This window comes from Anomaloglossus baeobatrachus, chromosome 11 (genome assembly GCF_048569485.1).
Source record: "Anomaloglossus baeobatrachus isolate aAnoBae1 chromosome 11, aAnoBae1.hap1, whole genome shotgun sequence".
NCBI classification, from domain to species: domain Eukaryota; kingdom Metazoa; phylum Chordata; class Amphibia; order Anura; family Aromobatidae; genus Anomaloglossus; species Anomaloglossus baeobatrachus.
Window position 1 is genome coordinate 84,693,650 of NC_134363.1, and position 21,400 is coordinate 84,715,049.

Here is a 21,400-nt window from a genome sequence, read left to right on the forward strand (position 1 = left end):
TGCCGATGGACGTAGGTAAGGAGATGTTCGTCGCTCCTGCGGTGTCACACATAGCGTTGTGTGATGCTGCAGGAACGAGGAACAACATCGCTACGTACGAGACAACGATTTTTGATGTTTGGACGACCTCTCCAAAACCAACCATTTTTGTCTATTTTGCGATCGTTTAAGGTTGCTCATACGTGTCACACGCTGCAATGTCACTAACGGCGTCGGATGTGTGTCACAAACACAATGACCTGACGATAAATTGTTAGTGATATCGCAGTGTGTAAAGCCCCCTTAAGTCAGTGCGGAGCTCAGCTGGAGCTCAGGAGGAGTGGAGGAGGAAGCTGACAGGTGTCAGTGTCGAAGCCCTGACATATTGGCTAGGTGGCAGACAGTGGTCCCATGTCTAGCAGGAGATGGGAAAATGGCTCGGCAGATCCGAGGTGGACCGGGACAAGGTAGGAGCCACGCCGGTACCGACACCGGTGACCCGACCGGAAACCGTAAACAGAGGGGGTACTCGGACGCTGAAGCCAGGACCGGAACCAATGGCCTAGCTAATTAACCGATTGAGGACAGGATTATAGGTCTTGTCCCAACCTAAGTGCCGAAAAGAGACAACCACCCACAGAGAGGGATAGGGCATCCGTCAGAGCCTGTAGATCCCACAGGTCAGCGTCAGCGGGCATGGCTTCCAACAATAGTACCGGGAACGGACTCCTGCATTCCACACCGGGAAGTCCTCCACATCACAACACAGTGCAGAGGAAAGTGACACAGACCACCAGCCTGGGTGGGGGACCAGAGTACAACCGGCCGCGGCGGCCGGCCACCAGCACCTTGGTTACCCATTGGACTTGTCTGATTTCTTTCACCGTGAGTAAGCAGAGACTCCCTGGGCTGACCAGGCGCGCTGGCCCCTGCCATCACCGTCCCCTGCACCAAGTCACCGGGTCCCGGGGCAACCATCCCTTCCCACAGAGGGGTTAACAACCAGCTGCCATCCTCCCATCGCCCCGGGTGTCCCACAGCAGCAGCGGTGGTGGTGCCACATTTCACCACACACCGTGGGTGGCGTCACAGACAGTTTACTACAAACCCCGTACAAATACGTCAGCTTTTAGTTGAATTGTCCGCGCGACCCCTGGGTCCGGTAGAATCCCTCGAGCAACACTGCGGATCCGGATCCGAGCAGCACAAGCTGCTTGCACAGGGGCGGTACACCTCGATTTCTGGCGTCACGAACAGGATACTTACCCATTCACTTACCTGGTGAAAGTGTGCCTTGTTTTGGACTGTCAGCGGTGATTCGCTGCAAAGTTTTGGAAAACCGCCATTTTAGGCGCCATTTTTAAGCACAATAAAGGATAACCCAGCGTCTTCTTCCCTGAGAAAGGGCGCGAAGCCACACCCCCTGGGAACACGGCCGGAAGGAGGACCCTGAGGCCGAAAACGAAACTAGAAAGCGGCGCGCAGAGAGTTCTCGCAAAAGACCAAGGGGTGGGGCAGGTGGAGAAGCTGCGGCATGTGACCCAAAGAGATAAAAGGTAGGGACGCCAGGACTCTGCCATCTTTTGCTCCTGGACATCAAAGTGGAAGGATGTCTGACCGGTCCGGCTTTGGAGGAACCTGCTCCCGGGACAGCTGACTGGGTGGAAGCCCAGACTGCAAAAATGTGCCGCAAGATTCAGGCTCAGGCTAATTATCTGCTGCTAAGATGGACAGCCGAGATGAGGGATCTGGCTGCAGCCGTTCGGGCACGCGAAGAGGAGATGGACTCGGAGGAGCGGGTAACCTACCCACGCCCCTATCTTCCACCAGAACCGGCCCAACCGGCTGAGGTGCTCAGTCTACCCCCGTCCGCCACGTCGCCTCACTCGCTGCCCGCACCTGCAGTTGGTGACCCAATCGGTCCGCTGCCCCAAGTCACGGTGGCGGAACCCGTTGCATTTGCCTGCGAGGACCCGGCCAGGGGGTCCTCAGGCCTAGAGCACACCACCACTCCGGCACCCGCACTGACCCCGAGCAAGCCCGAAGCCCGGAAGACATCTCCTCCGGCCCCGAGCCCGGCCACGCCAAAGATGACATCACCCCCGGCCACGAGGATAGCCGCACACATGACAAGACCGGCCCCGGCAGTCCGCCCGGCCGCATCGGAGGCATAGCCGACCCGGAAGTCAGCCCTGGTCATGAGTCGCAGCATCAGTCTGTACCCAGCCCCGGCTGTGGAGCACCCGAGGTGTACCTGCCGGGAAGCGGAGCAGGCTATGGAGTGGAGCCCTTAGCCAAGGGTGGAGCCGGTGGTGGCCGGCAGTGAGAGCATCCGCATGAGTTGAGCTACCGAGCAGGGGGAGGAGCCTGAAGACCGTGCTCCATACTGGGAGCGGCAACAGAGGCAACTAAGAAAAGAGATTGCTTCCTGGGAAAAGAGAAAGGCAGAGGTGCTGTCCCGAACATACCTAGAGAAAGACCACCTCCGGAAATCCATCTTCCGAGTGCGGGGTCCAACCTACCAAAGGCAGGTCCGCCATTTTAACCCAGAGCGCGGGTGGGAATTCATTTACGAGCTGGGCATGGATGCCGAGAGTTTTGTGTCCCGGAAGGACGTAGCCCCACACCTGCCCACAGGACACCCGGACAGAGACCTGGAGCCCGGAGAGCTGGTCTCGTACACCCAGCACTGCGGAGAGTGGCGATGGTTCACCCTTAACGTCCGAAAATGGGTGAATGTAAAGGGAGAACTGTGCCCATACCCCCCTTCACCGTCTACAGTACCAGAAGATGAGTAGGTAGCAGATTTCCGGCTACCCTAGTTGTGTGTCCCCGTTGGGACCGTTCTGCAGTTATACCATTTTAAATATGGACCACGGCCGTGAACTGGCAGGCCAACCCAAGAACTATTGGGTTTTGTAAATAATTCCCGTTCACCTTCATATAGCACTGACCAAGTCTCCACAGGGGCAGATTGGAGGAAGGGCCTGCGGTTGAGTCGGCCGAGGCCCATCACCATTGCAACCGGTGACTACCCTCCAGACCGTGGGGACCCATAGCAGATAATGCCGGGTAAGGAACTTTTTACCTGGCCCGTGTGGGCACTGCCTGGAGCTGTTCCTGGACTTGGGAAAAGGGGTGTCACCTGTCTTAGTGGTGGCACCAGGGAACAGGTTGCTTGGGTGGCGGGGGCGAACAGAAGGTGGCCCGGTCCGTTTTGTTATGCAACGTTTAAGCTTGGTGCCTCCCATAAGGGAAGAAAGTTACTTCGATGTAAAAATGTTATTATACTTGTTATCCCTGTTTTTCTATTTTTCCAGTTCCGGTTTAATAAATGGTGGTGGTTTTTAAAAGCTGTTTTAGTATCAGCCATTACTACCTCTTGTGGTAGGGCATTCCACAGTCTGACTGCTCTAACTGTAAAGAACCATTTCCTATTTAGCTGTCGGAATCGCTTTTCTTCCACTCGCAGTGAGTGCCCCCTGGTCCTTAGTATTGTCTTTGGAAGAAATAAGTCATGTGCCAGTCCTTTATATTGACCACACATGTATTTATACATATAAATGAGATCTCCTCTGAGACGTCTTTTTTCTAAGCTAAACATATCTAACTTTTTCAACTTCTCATCATATGGGAGGCCTTCCATTCCTTGTAATAGTCTAGTTGCCCACCTTTGAACTGCCTCTAACTTCTGAATGTCCTTTTTAAAATGTGGAGCCCAAAACTGGTTCCCATATTCCAGATGTGGCCTTACAAGTGATTTATAGAGGGGTAACAATATGTTGGGATCACGGGATCTAATCTCTCTTTTTATACACCCTAAAATCTTGTTTGCTTTAGCAGCTGCTGCTTCACATTGAGTGCTGCTACTCAGCTTATTTGTAATAAGAATACCCAAGTCCTTCTCCTGTTCTGTAGTCCCGAGTTTACTTCCATTTAATGTATATGCTATAGAATTACTCCGTCCTAGGTGCATTACTTTACATTTATCAACATTAAATCTCATTTGCCAAGTATCTGCCCATTCTGACATCTTATCCAGATCTTTTTGTAATATTGTACTATCAAGGTCAGTTTTTAATATCCTACATAGTTTGGTGTCATCAGCAAAGACTGACACTTTACTATCAATCCCATCCACAAGGTCATTAATAAAGAGATTAAAAAGAATCGGTCCTAGCACAGATCCCTGCGGCACCCCACTGCTGACTGCAGCCCATTTAGAGAATGTACTATTTATGACTACTCTTTGTTTCCTATCCTTTAGCCAATTCCTTACCCAGTTGCATATAGTTTCCCCTAGTCCTTGCTTCTGGACCTTTAATATAAGGCTATTGTGTGGTACAGTATCAAATGCCTTTGCAAAGTCCAAATAAATCACATCAGCTGCATTACCAATATCCAGGTTTGCACTTCCCCCCTCATAGAACCCCAACAGATTGGTTAGACACGACTTATCTTTCATGAATCCTTGCTGTTTGTCAGTTATTATATTATTTTCTGCAATATATTTTTGCATGTCATCCCTTAAAATGCCCTCAAAAACTTTGCATACTACTGATGTCAGACTTACTGGATGGTAGTTGCCTGGATCTACCCTCTTACCTTTCTTAAATATCGGTACCACATCAGCAATCCTACAAATCCTGGGGCACCACCCCTGTTACAAGCGAGTCTAAAAAGTTGAGATACAGCGGTCTGTCGATAATGGAGCTCAAATCCCTCAATATTCGTGGATGAATGCCATCTGGCCCTGGGGATTTGTCAATGTTTAGTTTACTTAGACGTAGGCGACTTCTTCTTGTGTTAAATTAATTATATCGGGTGGTGAACTTTAATTTTTTTCTTGTTGAATGATCCCTGGTACAGTCAGTTCCTTGGTGAACACAGATGAGAAATGCCTATTTAATATCTTAGTCTTTTGTTTGTCCTCTATAACTAACTTGTTATTATATTTTAAGGGGCCAATACTATCCTATGTTTTCCTTTTGGCATTAATGTATTTATAAAAGATTTTGGGATTTATTTTAATGTCCTTGGCGATTTTTGTTTCAGTAGCTAGTTTTCCTTGCTTGATTTCTTTTTTACATTTCCTATTGATATCTTTATACTTCTGAAATGCTTTTTCTGTATTCTCAGCCTTTAAGATTTTAAACGCCCTTTGTTTTTGTTTTATTATACTTTGTACAGTCTTATTTATCCATAGTGGTTTCTTTTTATTCCTGGACATTTTATTACCAGAGGGTATAAGCTTTTTACCGGACTCTAGCAGTATATCCTTAAACTTACCCCATTTATGTTCGGTATCCCCAGTTACCATGACTTTGTCCTAATCTACACATTTAAGCTCTTCCCTTAATTTGTTGAAATCAGCTTTCCTAAAATTCCAGGTTTTTGCATTTCCCCTTTGAAATGTTCTATTGAATATTACTTTGAAGCTTACCATATTATGATCGCTGGTGCCCAAGTGCTCCCGGATCTCTAGGTCTGAAATGGTATCCGGTCTATTTGACAGGATCATATCTAGCAGATTATCTCCCTTTGTCGGTTCATCTACCATCTGAGAGAGGAAATTGTCTTGAATGGTAGATAAGAATTTACAGCTTTTAGCAGAACCAGAAGATTCTATGGATAGTTAAAATCCCCCATAATAAGAACCCGATTATTATTATTAGCTGCCTTTTCAATTTGTTCCAGCATTTCACCCTCTATTTGTTCAGGTATGTTAGGAGGCTTATAGCAAACTCCAATTAGCATTTTTCCATTATTCCCCTCCCCATGTACATTTACCCATACTGACTCCACATTGTTGCAGTTCCCCACAATGTCATCATTCAACACAGGTTTTAGGTTAGATTTGATAAATATACACACCCCACCACCTTTTTTGTCTTTACTGTCCTTCCTAAATGTAGTATAACCCTTTATGCTGGTCACCCAGTCATGGCTTTCATCCAGCCAGGTTTCCGTAATGCCCACCACATCATAATCCATGGTTGACATAAGAATCTCTAATTCATTCATTTTGTTTGCAAGACTTCTTGCATTTGCCAGTAGACATTTAATACTATTAACATCTTTATTACTCCTAGCCTCCCTACGTTCCTTGCATGACCCATGCCCCCTAATCCTTCATTGATCCTTACCATCTCACTGTCTCTATCTGCTCTATCTATCCCCTTATTTGCTCCACTACCCTCCCTCCCCCCAGATCCTAGTTTAAAAGCTCCTCCTCATCCGTCTGACCATTTTCTCCCCCAGCACAGCTGCACCTTCCCCATTGAGGTGCAGCCCGTCCCTACCGTAGAGCCTGTAGCCAACTTAGAAGTCGGCCCAGTTGTCCATGAACCCGAACCCTTCCTTCCTGCACCAACTTCTAAGTCACGTATTTATCTCCCTAAGCTCCCACTGTCTTTCTAGTGATGCTCGTGGCACCGGTAGTATTTCTGAAAACACCACCTTGGAGGTCCTGGACTTCAGCTTCTCTCCTAGTTCCCTGTAATCATTTTTAGGGACCTTCCACCTGCCTCTAACTTTGTCATTAGTACCAATGTGCACCATGACCGCTGGGTTTTCCCCAGCCCCACCCAGCAATCTGTCTATCCGATCCACAATATGCCGAACCCGAGCACCCAGCAGACAACACACTGTTCGGCATTCACGGTCTCGGCGACAGATGACCCTGTCTGTCCGCCTAATTATAGAGTCCCCTACCACCAACATCTGTCTGGGCTTTGCTGCACTCCTATTTCCCTCCTTCCTACAGCAGTCATTCTCCCTCGTTGCTCTAGTACCCCGATCCTGGAGTGGGTGGGGAATGGTTCCTGAAGATTCCGTTCCCGTCGGGTGAATTACTGGGCTGCGTGAAGCTACTTCCCAGCTTAGGGTCTGCGTAACCCGGCGTGCCCTGGCCCCTGCCCGGTTGCAGCACAAGGCAGCCGGCCTGCTCTCTGTAGCAGCACCGTGCCCCCTGTCCCTACCTCCTACGACCGGGGTTCCAGCTACTACTGACCAGGCCAACGTCTGGCACCTGGGACGGGTACAGGAGCCCAGCTCCACAGCGTGACCTATCCTGTCACCGCTGTTCACTGCTCAACTACTACTCTACAACTGTACAACTGAAGTAGGGGTAGTTGTTTATTATGTCTTATTAACTTATCTGATTATATTAATTGAGATATATATATACCCCATATTGGTGGCTACGGGATTTTCCTATGCACCTATGTGACTCTATGTCATCACTCGTACATTGAAGGAGAGTTGTATATGAGGTTCTTGAGATTGTAATACTACTGTGGCTACTACTTTCATATATTAATTGAGAAGTCCCTTAATACATTGTGGTGATCCTATTTAGCTATTTATGGCATGTAAATTGTTTGCAGCTGGGGACTACCTATTAATACAATTTAGCTGCAGTGGCATATCTAATTCCCTGTAGGTTACCATTGATCAGCCTTTGGGTGACTGTCCTTCTATAATTGGCTAGTATACCAAGAGGGGTAGTTGTTAAGTCTTATTAACTTATTTGATTATATTAATTGAGATATATATATATACCCCATATTGGTGGCTACGGGAATTTCCTATGCACCTGTGTGACTTTTTTGCCATCACTCGTACATTGGAGGTGAGCTGTATATGATGTTCTTGAGATTGTAATACTACTGTGGCTATTATTTTCATATATTGAGGATGTAATTATGCCCCTGGCCTTCTCTTATATGTTAGCTATGTACCTTTACCTTTTGCCAGCAGTCACGTGCAATATCCAGCTGGATATGTTCATTGTTCACCGCTATTTTTTCTATATTATGTGTATCCATTCACCACTCTGTTTGAAATTTATTTCAGATATATAAAATATTATTAAAATAAATAATTTCTTGATGTAATTGGACATTGTTCGCCTCTTCTTGTTCTTTTTAACTGTACAACTGTACAACAGACATCTCTGCCCTCCCTCTTTCATCCCTCCATCTGGGTGGCCCTATTCCCCTCAGGCTGCCCAATGGGTGGTTGGTGGGTGTGGTGCAGAGTGTTCCTTAGGATTTTGATACACCTGTTGGTAGCAACACCAAATTGACAGGACCCGTAACCAAGAAGGAGCGGGTACCATGCAGAAGAGCAGATTGCACGGCACCTGTGACGACCTGATTTGCCAGGGCGTCACATACACATAGGCCCCCGCATAACACCTTCCCTCACAGGGTTACACACCGCCGACCAGAAACCCTAGTCACCTCCCCCAGGGAAAGACAGGCACACCAGTGGGTGGGACCAGATGGATGGAGAACGCCCACCTAGGGGTCTGGAGAGCCTGGGGCGGGAAAACAAGTCAGTCAAGATCGAAGTCTAAGTCAGTGCGGAGCTCAGGTGGAGCTCAGGAGGAGTGGAGGAGGAAGCTGACAGGTGTTAGGGTCGGAGCCCTGACACATTGGCTAGGTGGCAGACGGTGGTCCCGTGTCTAGCAGGAGACAGGAAGACGGCTCGGCAGATCCGAGGTGGACCAGGACAGGGTAGGAGCCCGTCGGTACCGACACCGGAGACCCGACCAGAAACGCTGCACAGAAGGGGTACTCGGACCCTGAAGCCAGGTACGGAACCAACGGCCTAGCTAATTAACCGATTTGGGGCAGGATTATAGGTCCTGTCCCAACCTAAGTCCAGAAAAGAGACAACCACCCACAGAGAGGGATAGGGCATCCATCAGAGCCTGTAGATTCCACGGGTCTGCGTCAGCGGGCACGGCTCCCAACAATAGTACCGGGAGCGGACTCCCGCGTTGCACACCGGGAAGTCCACCACACCACAATAGAGTGCAGAGGAAAGTGACACAGACCACCAGCCCGGGTGGGGGACCAGAGTACACCCGGCCGCGGCGGCTGGCCACCAGCACCTTGGTTACCCATTGGACTTGTCTGATTTCTTTCACAGTGAGTAAGCAGAGACTCTCTCGGTTGACCATGCGAGCCAGCCCCTGCCATCAACGTCCCCTGCACCAAGTCACCGGGTCCCGGGGCAACCATCCTTACCCACGGAGGGGTTAACAACCAGCTGCCATCCCATCGCCCCAGGTGTCCCACAGCAGCAGCGGTGGTGCAACATCTCACCACACATCGTGGGTGGCGTCACAGACAGTTTACTACAAACCCCGTACAAATACGTCAGCTTTTAGTTGAAGTGTCCGTGCGACCCCCGGGTCCGTAGAATCCCTCGAGCCACACTGCGGATCCGGATCCGAGCAGCGCCGGTTGCTGGCACGGGGGCGGTACATGATCGGTTGGGTGTGGCCCTGCGGTACCTGGCAACTGGACGCTCTCTCACAGATTTACAATATTCAAATCAAAAACGTCCGTGGGGCCTCTGTTACGAGTCTCGACACAGAAACTAGCCAGATATCCCTCCGGGAAGGACCTAGCCAAGGAGTGGCTCTTTTAGGAGACCACCATAACCACCATATTAAGTGGCCCTTTTAGTCAATATCCAACTCTTTGACAAATTTAAAGATATGACAAGGGAAATACCAAGGCCAGGTATCCATCCACTGACAGCTGTTTAGGGGTATTGCCCCTCATCAGTGTGGAGAAGGATTCTGGCCAGGTGGGAGCAATGCCTAGTAGACCAACAAGACAAAACAATCTCTGATCTCGGGGAGACCATCCAGAGAAAACACTGCCGGCAGCCAACGAGGGCGCTCAACACAGTGAAATCCTAGGTACATTGCCCCCTGGGAAATATGCAAATCAAAAAAGTCCGTGGAGCCTCTGTTAGGAGTCTCGACACAGAAACTAGCCAGATATCCCTCTGGAAAGGACCTAGCCAAGGAGTGGCTCTTTTAAAATACTCTGTGTCACAAACAGCCGGGGAAGTCACTCAGAAAATCCCGCAGCTGTTCGCTGATTTGTTACACACGACTAATCTCTAGCGCCTCTCTTGTCTGCAGGCCACTTTTGGTACTGCAGGACAATGCATAACATGAGGCTACGGAGCTAATAATGCCAAATATTGGAGGTCTCACAGCAAGGGTAAATGTATATATCACCGATTCCCGCTAATGGAATATATATATACCTCGGTACCCTTAATGATAGCACTCCAATAATTCTATGCAATAACAATTACGCTGCCACCACCCAGCTTTTCGGTATAGCTTGGGACCCGTTACAGATAGCATAAGGCCCTTCTGGTTTTTTGATTCGTATATAAAGCATGAGGAAAGAAACTATTAAATTTTTATATATTTAATCCGAAACTAGGCAGTGTTTAAAAAATATACAAGAATTTACAAAAGGGAACAATACAAATACAATATAGACAGTTAGATAAAAATAAAAGGTATAAACGTGAAACTTACTAAACTTGTGCCATAGAAGCGAAGTCTGAAGTTACGGAGGGAGGCACTCCAAGAGAAGAAGATGTTAAGAGACAGCCAGCATCACCCTTCTGATGCCCTCCAACTGACTGACTGAGCCCCCCAGACAGGAGCTGTCTCTTATGCCTTAGCTAGCCCCCCTTGTCTGTGTCATCATTTTACAGTCTCTTGTGGGCTGGGCTTGAGATGGTTACACAGTTCCTTAATTCTAGGGTTTTTCATATCTTTGCTCCTGGGTCACACAGGTGAAAGATATTCGCGTCATTTTTTATATCTTGATTTTACATTTACATAGATACCAAACACAACGCCTCTTGTACGATTTTACTGGCCAATACCAATTTGTCGTGATACCGGCGATCTCCCCGTCAAGCGAGACAGTGCGCTGGGTTCAGCACGACACAGGAATTCTGGTAATATGTTTTTCATTTTTCTAGCATTAACGCAGCGCTTAAAACCTGCTTTGGAAGTTTTCCCGCCAATAGAACAAAGGATTGTCTTTCTCTGCATTTTCTTTTTCTGTAGATCTACCATCACCCATGTCGTAAATACCTTAAGCTTCCAGGCCGATCAGATAATCGTCATGACGATCTGTGGCTGATGGTGGAAACAAGGGGGTGAAGACCCTTCAACAGTTTTACATGACGCCTCCCCCTTTTTGAGGTATATTGATTTGCCAATCGTCTCCTAAGCCTACCTTGCTGGCATCCCCCTACCGGGACAACCCGTCAGCGTTGCCATGCTCAACACCCTTCCTGTGTTGAATTGTAAAATCATACTGCTGCTGCTGTAGTGCCAAGTTTCACCGCAGTAGCTTACCATTGTCGCCGGCCACCCGGTGTAGCCAGCTGAGAGGGTTGTGGTCTGTTACTATGGTGAAGTTGCGTCCATATAGGTAGGGCTGCAGTTTCCGCAGGGCCCACACTATAGCGAGCCACTCCTTCTCCACAGTGGCGTAGGCCACTTCCCGGGATAAGAGCTTGTGGCTGAGAAACACCACCGGATGCTCTTCTCCCTCCCCATTTACCTGGCTGAGTACTGCACCCAGGCCAAATGCACTGGCATCTGTCTGAACTATGAACCGTCGGGTGAAGTCTGAGGCTTGTAGGATTGGGGAACTGGCGAGGGCAGCTTTCAGTGCTCTGAAGGACCATTCACAGTCATCTGTCCAGGTGACTACTTGCGGTAGCTTCTTTTTGGTGAAGTCCGTCAACGGCTTAGCAAGAGCACTATAGTTAGGAACGAACTTCCTATAGTACCCTGCCGAACCCAAGAAGGACATCACCTGCTTCTTTGACTTGGGTCTAGTCCAGGAAGTGATGGCATCAATCTTCCCTGGCTCTGGTTTCAGGGTCCCACCACCCACTCGGTGTCCGAGGTACTGTACCTCCGTCAGGCCAATCTGACACTGCCCTGGCTTTATAGTCAGACCAGCTCTTTGGATCCGCCTAAGCACCTGCTCCAGGTGCCCTAGGTGTTCCTCCCAAGTGGGACTAAAAATGGCAATGTCATCCAGGTAAGCGACTGCAAACCCTCCTAGTCCCTCAAGCAGCTGGCCGACCAATCGCTGAAAAGTGGCAGGAGCATTTCTTATGCCAAAGGGCATGACGAGGGATTCGTATAACCCGAATGGGCTGATGAAGGCGGACCTTTCTTGTGCTTCCTTGGACATAGGAATCTGCCAGTACCCTTGACTTAGGTCCATAATTGTCAGGTACCGGGCCCCGGCTAAGCAATCCAGCAGTTCATCGATGCGTGGCATTCGGTACGCATCGGGTGCTGTGATTGCATTTAGCCTCCTGTAGTCCACACAAAACCGGGTTGTCCGGTCCTTTTTTGGAACCAAAACTACAGGCGAGGCCCATGCACTTTTGGACCTCTGGATCACTCCCAGGGCTATCATTTCATCAATCTCCCTTTTTATGTCCTTTTGTACATCTAGGGAGACACGGTATGGGGGTTGACGGACTGGGGAATGACTCCCTGTGTCCACCTGGTGGGTGGCTAGGTATGTCTTCCCTGGGACATTCGTGATGGTCATCAGGTAGGGCCGGAATACCTCCCGCAGCTGGGACTTTTGGTCCATGAATAGCTGTGGGTTGAATGCCGCCTCCTCGATAGACCCTCCATCCCGGGCTGGGGCGAGCAAGTCCACCAAGACTTCACTTTCGCCTTCCTCGGGAAGACTACACACAGGAAGGGCAAAGGCTTCCCTGTCATGATGAGCCTTCATCATGTTGACATAGAAGACCTTTTGCCTCTTCCTGGCATGGTCGATGGTAGCCACGTAGTTTACGTCATTGAGGCGCTGATGCACCAGGTATGGACCCTCCCAGGCCGCCTGAAGCTTGTTCTGGGTCATTGGGACTAGGACCCACACCTTCTGACCCACTTCGTACACCCACTCTCGAGCATGTCGGTCGTACCATCGCTTCTGGCTGGCCTGGGCTTGCACCATATTCTCATGCACCAGCTGCGTCATTGACTGCATTTTGTCACAGAGCCTAATGACATACTCCACAACGGACACTTCTGGGGAGTTCAGTTCCTCTTCCCAGGATTCCCTTACCAGACCAAGAGGCCCCCGGACTCGTCTGCCATACAGGAGCTCAAAGGGGGAAAACCCCGTTGAGGCCTGTGGTACCTCTCTGTAGGCAAACAGCAGGTGTGAGAGATACCGCTCCCAGTCACGTCAATGTGACTCAACCAGCATCTTAAGCATCTGCTTAAGGGTACCATTAAATCACTCACACAAACCATTGGTCTGTGGGTGATAAGCGCTTGATATCAGATGCCGCACCTGCATTTTCTTACAGAGAGCCTCCATTAGACGAGACATGAACTGAGTCCCCTAGTCGGTAAGCATCTCCCTGGGAAATTCTACTTGGGAGAATATGGCCAGGAGGGCATCTGCCACCTTATCGGCCCTAACTGAGGACAGAGCCACTGCCTCCGGATACCAGGTAGCATAGTCTACCACAGTAAGGATGAAACGTTTTACAGAGCTGCTGGGGATGGCCAGAGGCCCGACGATGTCCACAGCGACCCTCTGGAAAGGCTCCTCTATCACCGGCAAAGAGATCAGGGGAGCTTTGGGAGCAGGCCCTGACTTTCCCACTCTTTGACATGTGATACAGGAGCGGCAGTAATTGGCAACATCTGTCCCCATTTTGGGCTAATAGAAGTGGTGAGACAGCCTTGGTTTTGCTGACCCCCAAGTGTCCGGCGAGTGGTATCTCATGGGCAATCCGCAGCAACTCACCCCTAAAGCGGTGAGGCACCACCAGCTGTCTTTCCTTCAGCCACTCCTGTTGGGGGTTACAGGGAACAGTCTCCCGATACAACCTCCCCTGGTCCCAGAATACCCTCTCCTTATCGGTCTCGGAGGAAGGCTTCTCTGCGAGGTCCCTTAACGTCTCTAGACTGGCATCAGTTCGTAGAGCCACCTGGAACTCTTGGCTAGAGGCAGCCAAATGGGACGTTAAGGTTCCGACCTCACCGGGACCCTATGGGACCTGCTCTGGGTCCGTAACCTGTTCCGTTATCCCTCTGGGTGAAGAGGTGTCAGAAGGCAAGGTTTCATTTGCATTCTGGGCACTCTGACTGCGGGTGACAGCACCGATGAAGGCTGTCTCCTCGGGGATAATAACTCTTCCCCATCAGCCTGACAGGTACTACGGGCTGTGTAACTGGTCAGCTGCATTTGACCACTTTCCTTGTGGTTCTCATGTCTGCCTCCATCTCGGTCAGCACAGACACTTACTACCTTGGGGTCGTCCTCAGCCATGTCACCCTGCCGCGTGGCATGGCTGAGTTCCCCTGTACAAACCTCCACTTTATTACCATGCACAGCATTTGTGATCACGTTCTGGATATCCGCATTCGGGTCACATGACTTATCAACAACATTTGCATCACATGACTTATCAACAACATTTGTATCACATGACTTATTGGATTCGGGAGGATCATCAGGGAGAAATTGTGCAACCAATCGCCCCAGATCAGTCCCCAATAAAATATTGGTTGGTAGATGTTCGGACACCCCCACTTCCCTCCACCCTCTCCCAGCACCCCAGTCGAGGGAAACAAGGGCCATTGGGAAGGATTGGCGAGCACCCCCAGCCACAGTGACAATCAGGAGTTTTCCTGGGATAAAGTTTTCAGGAGGTACCAGTTCAGGACGGATCAGTGTTCGGTCGCCTCCAGTGTCCTTGAGCCCCACAGTGGGAGTTCCGCCCACGGGGATGGGGTGCAGGTTTTCGCAGGCCCTACCACTCGCCTCCCCCATCAAAAGGACAGTTGCATTAGGCCCTTGGGCCTTGGATGTGGGGTTCCTTTTTTGCCTCTCTGGGCAAGCGGAGCTGAAGTGTCCAGGCTGGTTCCAGGAAAAACACCTGCGAGTGTCAGAGGTGGGCCGGGCACTGGTGGATGACACAGGATCTACGGGAGGTCAGCTGGTAGGGGCAGGGGTGGTCGTAGTTGTCATCTTACCCCCTTTCCAGCTGGCGGTGGATGGCTTCCGCACCCCCGATGCACGGTTGGCCTCATAGGTGTCGGCAATCTGGGCTGCTTTTGAGGCCTCCTTGGGCTCTTGGTCAATAACAAACTGTCGAACCTCCACAGGACAGACATGTAGGAGTTGGTCCTTCACCATGAGGTCCCTTAGCCCCTCAAAGGTTGTAACGGACAGTCCTTGGATCCACTGGTCAAAGATGGTCTGGAGCCCACCCTCCAAATCACTGTAGCTGTCATGAGGTCCGCTGGAGGGTCCCGAATTTTTTTCGGTACACCTCTGGAGACAGCTGATACTTCCGTATTAGGGCCTGCTTTATGGCCCCATAGTCTCCACTCTGCTCTTGAGGGACACTGGCAAATGTGTCCAGGGCCTTGCCTCGCAGCCCTGGGGTTAAATATCGTGCCCATTGTGCTGAGGGCAACTGGTACTGCAAGCAAGTCTTTTCAAATCCCCTCAGAAAGGTGTCCAAGTCCCTGTCCTTTTCCATCACAGGAAAGTGCTCTGGTCGGGGCTTAAAGCTGCTGGCATTATTGGACTCACCGTTCAGTGAGGAAGATGTCTGCTGCTGGGCATGGATGACCTTCAATTCATAGTCTCTCTGGGCTTGACGCTCTCGCTCAGCTCTCTCAGCCTCTCGCTCAGCCTGGCGCTCGGCTCTCTCATGAAATTGCTGAATGAGGTTCAGCTGTCCCGCCTGGTCATCTGCAGCGAGTTGTTGTAGGGCCATCTGCAGGTAGGAGTCCCTGCTGCCCCGGCCGCTGCTTTGGCTTGAAGCTGCAGGAGAGGCCCTGGTCGCAGTATCATCCAGGGCTTGGCTTGTCTCCCCGTCATCAGCACTGGGGGAACGGACTTGCTTTGCGTCCCATTATAACAGTTCTTTAATGACGTCTGGCTTGTTTTTGCCATTAATTTTAATCTCTCTGGTCGTGCAGATGGCAATCAGAATCTCCTTCGTCAGGTGGCTGTATAAGGCTTCGGTCAGTGCAGCCATAATTGCCAAATAAAAGATAGGATAGAAAAACAAGAGAGAAGAGAGGGGGTAACTGCTACACGTATAGTATTGTTCCAGGTATATTTAAACACTGAGTTCGATCCTCAAAACTTTTGCAAGTTTTTAGTGAAAGGGATGATTGCTCAAACCTGATCACTAATGCTCTCTATATCCCACCGCTTGGCACCAATTTGTCACGAACAGCCGGGTAAGTCACTCAGAAAATCCCGCAGCTGTTCGCTGATTTGTTACACACGACTACTCTCTAGCGCCTCTCTTGTCTGCAGGCCACTTTTGGTACTGCAGGACAATGCATAACATGAGGCTGCTGGGCTAATAATGCCAAATATTGGAGGTCTCACAGCAAGGGTAAATGTATATATCACCGATTCCCGCTAATGGAATATATATATACCTCGGTACCCTTAATGATAGCACTCCACTAATTCTATGCAATAATAATTACGCTGCCACCACCCAGCTTTTCGGGATAGCTGGGGACCCGTTACAGATAGCATAAGGCCCTTCAGGTTTTTGGATTCGTATATAAAGCATGAGGAATTAAACTATTAAATTTTTATATATTTAACCCGAAACTAGGCAGTGTTTAAAAAATATACAAGAATTTACAAAAGGGAACAATACAAATACAGTATAGACAGTTACATAAAAATAAAAGGTATAAACGTGAAACTTACTAAACTTGTGCCATAGAAGCGACGTCTGAAGTTAAGGAGGGAGGGACTCCAAGAAGATGTTAAGAGACAGCCAGCATCACCCTCTCTGATGCCCTCCTACTGACTGACAGGAGCTGTCTCTTATGTCTTAGCTATCCCCCCTTGTCTGTGACATCATTTTACAGTCTCTTGTGGGCTGGGCTTGAGATGGTTACACAGTTCCTTAATTCTAGGGTTTTTCATATCTTTGCTCCTGGGTCACACAGGTGAAAGATATTAGCGTCATTTTTTTTATATCTTGTACAACACGCTGCGATGTTGGTAACGGCGCCGGATGTGCGTCACTGCCAACGTGACCCCAACGATATATTGTTACCGATGTCGCAGCGTGTAAAGCACCCTTTAGTGTGGATGGGGCCCACTGAGACTCTTTCGCCCAGTGCCAACAAAAACCTGGAGCCGGCCCTGGTGTTGCACAATTTTCTTCGGAAAATGGATGGGCCCAATTATATCCCAGCAGGCTATGGCGACACGGTTAATATCACCACTGGTGAAATTCTGCCTGGTGAGTGTCGGCAAAGTGATCCCCAACTGTGAAAAATATTGTGAATACTTTAAAGACCCAGGGGCGGTGACATGGTAGGATTATTTTTTTTTGGGGGGGAATATGTGGATTTATGTTAATTTAGTATATAATGTTGCAAAAATATGCTCGAAAAATGCATTACATAAAGATTATTGTGCTATGATTTTTTCAGGCTGGATATATCCGTGTGTTATGATTAATTAATTTCATCACTTTCTGATTTTTAGTTTAACATTTTTTGTGAAGGAAACAAAGTGAAAACAATACAATGACTATGTCTTATTATTTCCATAATATACAGTATATTGAATTCATATGGCCATGTTGCTATTATTAATGTTTAAAAAATCGGATTAAACAAAAATGTTTTCAAAAAATGTTATACAAAATCCTGCCATGGATCAAATATGATGTAAAATATAACATCGATGAGTATCAACTGGGCTGTTTATGTTTATCTAATTGGCTGCACTTCACAGTGAGGCCAAAATGATCGCATATGCGTCTTGGTTTTCTGGTTGACTGTGTGACACCACATGCATTGTATGAGTTTTGCAAGTACGACCCTCAGTATGTGAAGGCTTATACTTTACATGAGTTCTTCTGGAATCCTAGGGAAATCTTACACAGGTTGACCATTAAGCGGGCTTTACACGTTGCGACATCGTCAATGAGATATCGTCGGGGTCACGTCGTTACTGACATTGCAGCATGTAACGCAAATGAGCGACGATCAACGAGTACAAAAACGTCAAAAATCATTGCTCGTTGTCATGTCGCTCATTTCCATAATATCACTGCAGCGACAGATACGATGTTGTTTGTCGTTCCTGCGGCAGCACACATCGCTGTGTGTGACGCCGCTGGACCGACAAACATCTCCTTACCTGCCTTCACCAGAAAAGGAGGAAGAAAGGAGGTGGGCGGCATGTTCCGGCCTCTAATCTCCACCCCTCCTTTTCTATTGGGCGGCGGTTCAGTGACGCTGCTGTGACTGTGCTGTTTCTATTTGTTTTAGTTAAAACTGTTATTTAATGTTTCTCATGCTTGTCTCTGCTGCCATCTACTGGTCAGACCTTTCAGGTCCTCTGTTTCTTTTGTCCAGCCCATGGGAGTGTCTGCTGATCCTCTTATATCACTTCCTGGTATATTCAGTTCCAGCCAGAGTTTGTGAGAAAAACACCCCCTTATTGGAGCTGCTGGAGCCAAATTCTTCTGACCTTAGTGGCTTCAGAAACAAGCATCACAAGAGAACCACAATGCCAGGTACTTGGACTACTGTACTCTGCATGTACTAACCTTTGGAGAAAATAAACCACCATTGTTTCATCTCAGCATGTGCATGTTTTACTCTGGAGCGCTCTGGTCATGTCTGCCTCACCTATAGGAAAATGAAGGTAAGATTCTCACACCATCCCACAACTACATGCCTTCAATCGCCTTCAAGTGGGGACAGAACAGTCAGAAGACTGCTTAACAGCCCAAAGTCAAAACGTCCTTGAGAGCCCAATGAGTCAGAAGACTGCTTAATAGCCCAAAGTCAAAAACTTCCTTGAGAGCCCAAATCAGTCAGAAGACTGCTTAACAGCTCAATACCCCAGCTACAGATCCCTAAGAACCCTGTAACTTCCCTTGTAATCTGCCTGGCAACAAGCCTTGTGCACTAGTCTGCCTGCAACGGTGCATGCCTGGACAAGCCTAAGGGGAAGCTCTCCCATCTGCCACGTCCTGTATTACCTCTGCTTGCATTGTAAAGGGACAGTTTATGCACCTGCTGTTTCCCCCTAGCCATACCCCTTCTATAGACTTGCAGTACATTACACCTCATTACTGCACATTGCTGGACTGCGAACCTCAAGTTTTGCTAAAGACACCTTGGGAATGTCATCAGGGAGTCCTTGCAGAGCTGCACAACAATTTTCGGACCCGTATTCAAAAGTCAAGTTTCTTAAAGAGACAGTACACCTTAAATCAAAATGGCCGAAAAAGACCTCGGACAGTTCCCCACTGCTGAAGCAGAGCAAATACAATCTGATACTGTCCATTATGAAGCCCAGGAGGCAGATCCCACGCTTCCAGCAGACCAAGTTGTCCGACCGAAGCGCTCTTCCAAACCCACGATAAAAGCCACTGAAAACTATCACACTATGAAAGATGAGCTATGTGAATACCTGGAAGAACAGTGGGAACGAGTCACCTATTACATGTCAAGACTTTAATCCTCATCAGGTGATGCCGCATGCTTACAAGCCGCTCTGGAACGGCTGAACACAGCTCATGAAAGATACAAGAGACTGTCAACAAGGTACATTACCTTTCTAAAAGACACTAAAATTGATGAAGCTCTTTCAGACCTGAGCAAGGCAGAAGAGGTGGATAAGGAAAGAGATGCCAAGGTGCAAGATGCCATAGACAAGGCCGAACACCGTATCTCTCACCAGCAAGAAACCAGATCACACCGATCAACCACATCTAGACGTTCCTCTCGGTCATCCGGGTCATCATCCTCAAGAAGCTCAGCCTTGAGCGACAGGATACTAGAGGCCCGCATAAGAGCAGAAGAATCCAAGGTGAGACGTTCCTTCACAGAAAGAGAAGTAGTGGAAGAAACCAAAAGGGCAGAAGCCAAAAGGGCAGAAGCAGAAGCCTTTGCAAGAGCAGAAGTCGCTAAAGCAGAAGCCAAAGCAAAAGCAGAAGCCGCTAAAGCAGAAGCCAAAAGGGCAGAAGCGGAGGTTCGGATAAAGATTATTCGGTCACAGATGGAAGAGGAAGTTGCGCTAGCTAAAGTGAGACTACTTGAGCAAGCATTGATCCAAGGTCCTGATCCAGCTCACTCGCCACCACTGGAAGCAGACAATCCAGTTGATCGCACAAGAGACTATGTACTGAATCAGTTACCTGTAGCAACCCCGGTTTGCAGTACCGTCCAAGCCGACAACACCGAAACTTCCAACTTACCTCTACCAGTGCCAGTACCACATAAAGCACCCGAGCAAATTAATAACAGTCACCAAGAGGTGCCCTCTCAAACACAGTCACCACGGCAAGATGGCAACCAAGTGTCTCCTGACCCACTTCCACAGCTCAAGCAGCGGTCATCAGAATCTACAGAGGCTAAACCACAGCTCAACCCTGCAGCAACGTCTTTCTACCTGGGAACATCTCATCCATTCACGCCAGGCAGCCCATATGCCCCAGGGGCATCACGAGTCGTCGTGGCAACAAGTGGTGAGAAATCATATATGTCTGAGTTTGCCAGGTTCATGGTGAGCAGAGAGCTAATCAACACTAGTCTCACAAAATTTGATGATCGTGCAGAGAGCTACAGGGCCTGGAAAGCAACTTTCAAGGCAGCCATCGCCAATCTCAACTTAACTGCAGAACAGAATCTCGACCTCCTGATCAAGTGGTTGGGCCCAGGCTCTACAAACCGTATCAAGAGCCTCAGAACCGTCTATGTGGGACAAGCAGAAGCAGGTCTCGCTGCTGCATGGCAAAGACTGGAACGCACCTTTGGCAGCGCAGAAGCAATAGAGAAAGCCCTATTCAAGAGACTGCAGGACATCCCAAAGATCAACCTTAAAGAAGTCCACAAGCTTCAAGACCTAGGTGATCTGCTCATGGAGCTGGAGGTCGCCAAAAGAGATCCTCGTCTGTCTGGGCTGTGCAACCTGGATACAGCCCATGGAGTGAATCCAATCGTGGTGAAGCTGCCATACAGTCTGCAGGAGAAATGGGCAACGTCAGTCTCAAGGTACAAAAGAGTGCATAACGTCACCTTTCCCCCATTTATTCACTTCTGCAAGTTCATCGACGAGCAGGCCCAGATGAGGAACGACCCCAGCCTCGACTTCCTAGAGTTCAACACTTCGGCAGCTGCAACATCATCATCATCAAGGTATGAAGGTGCCATTCACAGACGCAGAGACATTAAGAACACTGTGAGTGTCAGGAAGACTGAGCTACCATCACCTGCAGCACCCACAGATAAACAGTACACCATTTCAATCAAGAATGTCCCATCCATAAAAAAAAACATTCACTGAACAAGTGCAGAGGGTTTAGATCGAAAACCCTACAGGAGCGCAAGACAGTCCTCACAGAGCTTGGGATCTGTTTCAAATGCTGCGCATCACTTGAGCACACGGCCAAGTCCATCGTCAAGTGTGAGGAGTGTCATAGCGAAAAACACGTTTCAGCCATGCACCCAACCCAGCTAGCTAGAGACACACCGGCTGCAGTCACCACCGCTCCCACTCCAAGTCATGGC